The sequence below is a fragment of the Stegostoma tigrinum genome, chromosome 46 (genome assembly GCF_030684315.1).
Source record: "Stegostoma tigrinum isolate sSteTig4 chromosome 46, sSteTig4.hap1, whole genome shotgun sequence".
In the NCBI taxonomy this organism is placed as follows: Eukaryota; Metazoa; Chordata; class Chondrichthyes; order Orectolobiformes; family Stegostomatidae; genus Stegostoma; species Stegostoma tigrinum.
In genome coordinates, this window is record NC_081399.1 from 6810332 (window position 1) to 6812767 (window position 2436).

A 2436-nucleotide genomic window follows, 5' to 3' on the forward strand; every position below is an offset into this window, starting at 1 on the left:
TCCCTTTCCCCTAAACCCCATCCTCCTCCCCTAAACCCCCTCTCCCTTTCCCCTAAACCCCCTCTCCCCTTCCCCTAAATCCCATCCCCTCCCCTAAACCCCATCACCAACCCCCACCCCTTTTCCCCGAAACCCCATGCCCCACTCCCTAAATCCCCTCCCTTTCCTCTAAACCCAACCCCCCAAACCCCCATCACCTCCCCCTAAACCCCCTCTCCCCTCCCCTAAACCCCATCCCCCTCCCCCTTTCCCCTAAACCCCATCCCCCGCCCTAAACCCCTCTCCCTTCCCCCTAAACCCCATCCCACTCCCCCTAAACCCCCTCTCCCTTTCCCCTAAACCCATCCTCCTCCCCTAAACCCCCTCTCCCTTTCCCCTAAACCCATCCTCCTCCCCTAAACCCCCTCTCCCTTTCTCCTAAACCCCATCTCCTCCCCTAAACCCCATCACCAACCCCCACCCCTTTTCCCCTAAACCCCATGCCCCTCCCCCTAAATCCCCTCCCTTTCCCCTAAACCCCACCCCTCTCCCCCTAAACCCACTCTCCCTTTCCCTAAACCCCATCCCCCTCCCCCTAAACCCCCTCTCCCTTTCCCCTAAACCCCCTCCTCCCTTTCCCCAAACCCCCTCCTCCCTTTCCCCTAAACCCCCTCTCCCTTTCCCCTAAACCTCATCCCCCTCCCTTCCCCTAAACCCCATCCCCCTCCCCTAAACCCCCTCTCCCTTTCCCCTAAACCCCATGCCCCTCCCCCTAAACCCCCTCTCACTTTCCCCTAAACCCCCTCTCCCTTTCCCCAAACCCCCTCTCCCTTTCCCCAAACCCCCTCCTCCCTTTCCCCAAACCCCCTCCTCCCTTTCCCCTAAACCCCCTCTCCTTTTCTCCTAAACCTCTTCCCCCTAAACCCCCTCGCCCTCCCCCAAACCCCCTCTCCCTCCCCCTAAACCCCCACTCACTTTCCCCTAAACCCCCTCCTCCCTTTCCCCAAACCCCCTCCTCCCTTTCCCCTAAACCCCATCCCCCTCCCCTAAAACCCCCTCTCCCTTTCCCCTAAACCCCATCCCCCTCCCCCTAAACCCCATCCCCCTTTCCCCTAAACCCCATCCCCCTCCCCTAAACCCCCTCTCCCTTTCCCCTAAACCCCATCCCCCTCCCCCTAAACCCCATCCCCCTCCCCCTAAACCCCATCCCCCTAAACCCCCTCACCCTTTCCCCAAACCCCATCCCCTAAAACCCCTCTCCCTTTCCCCAAACCCCATCCCCCTCCCCTAAACCCCATCATCAACCCCCACCCCTTTTCCCCTAAATCCCATCCCCCTCCCCCTAAACCCCCTCTCCCTTTCCCCTAAACCCCCTCTCCCTTTCCCCTAAACCCCCTCTCCCCTTCCCCTAAATCCCATCCCCTCCCCTAAAACCCATCACCAACCCCCACCCCTTTTCCCCGAAACCCCATGCCCCACTCCCTAAATCCCCTCCCTTTCCCCTAAACCCCAACCCCCCCCCAAACCCCCTCTCACCTCCCCCTAAACCCCCTCTCCCCTCCCCTAAACCCCACCCCCCTCCCCCTTTCCCCTAAACCCCATCCCCCGCCCTAAACCCCTCTCCCTTCCCCCTAAACCCATCCTCCTCCCCTAAACCCCCTCTCCCTTTCCCCTAAACCCATCCTCCTCCCCTAAACCCCCTCTCCCTTTCCCCTAAACCCCACCCCCTCCCCCTTTTCCCAAAACCCCACCCCCTCCCCCTAAACCCCCTCTCCCTTTCACCTAAACCCCCTCTCCCTTTCCCCTAAACCCCATCCCCCTCCTCCTAAACCCCCTCTCCCCTTCCCCTAAACCCCATCCCCCTCCCCCTAAACCCCCTCTCCCTTTCCCCTAAACCCCATTCCCCCTCCCCTTCCCCTAAACCCCATCCCCCTCCCCCTAAACCCGCTCTCCCTTTCCCCTAAACCCCATCCCCCTCCCCCAAACCCCCTCTCCCTTGCCCCTAAACCCCATCCCCCTCCCCCTAAACCCCCTCTCCCTTTCCCCTAAACCCCATCCCCCTCCCCCTAAACCCCATCCCCCTCCCCCTAAACCCCCTCTCCCTTTCCCCTAAACCCCATCCCCCTCCCCCTAAACCCCCTCTCCCTTTCCCCTAAACCCCATCCCCCTCCCCCTAAACCCCATCCCCCTCCCCCTAAACCCCCTCTCCCTTTCCCCTAAACCCCATCCCCCTCCCCCTAAACCCCCTCCTCCTCCCCCTAAACCCCCTCTCCCTTTCCCCTAAACCCCATCCCCCTCCCCCTAAACCCCCTCCTCCCTTTCCCCTAAACCCCCTCTCCCTTTCCCCAAAACTCCCTCTCCCTCCCCCTCAACCCCATCCCCCTCCCCCTAAACCCCCTCTCCCTTTCCCCTAAACCCCATCCCCCTCCCCCTAAACCCCATCCCCCTCCCCCTAAA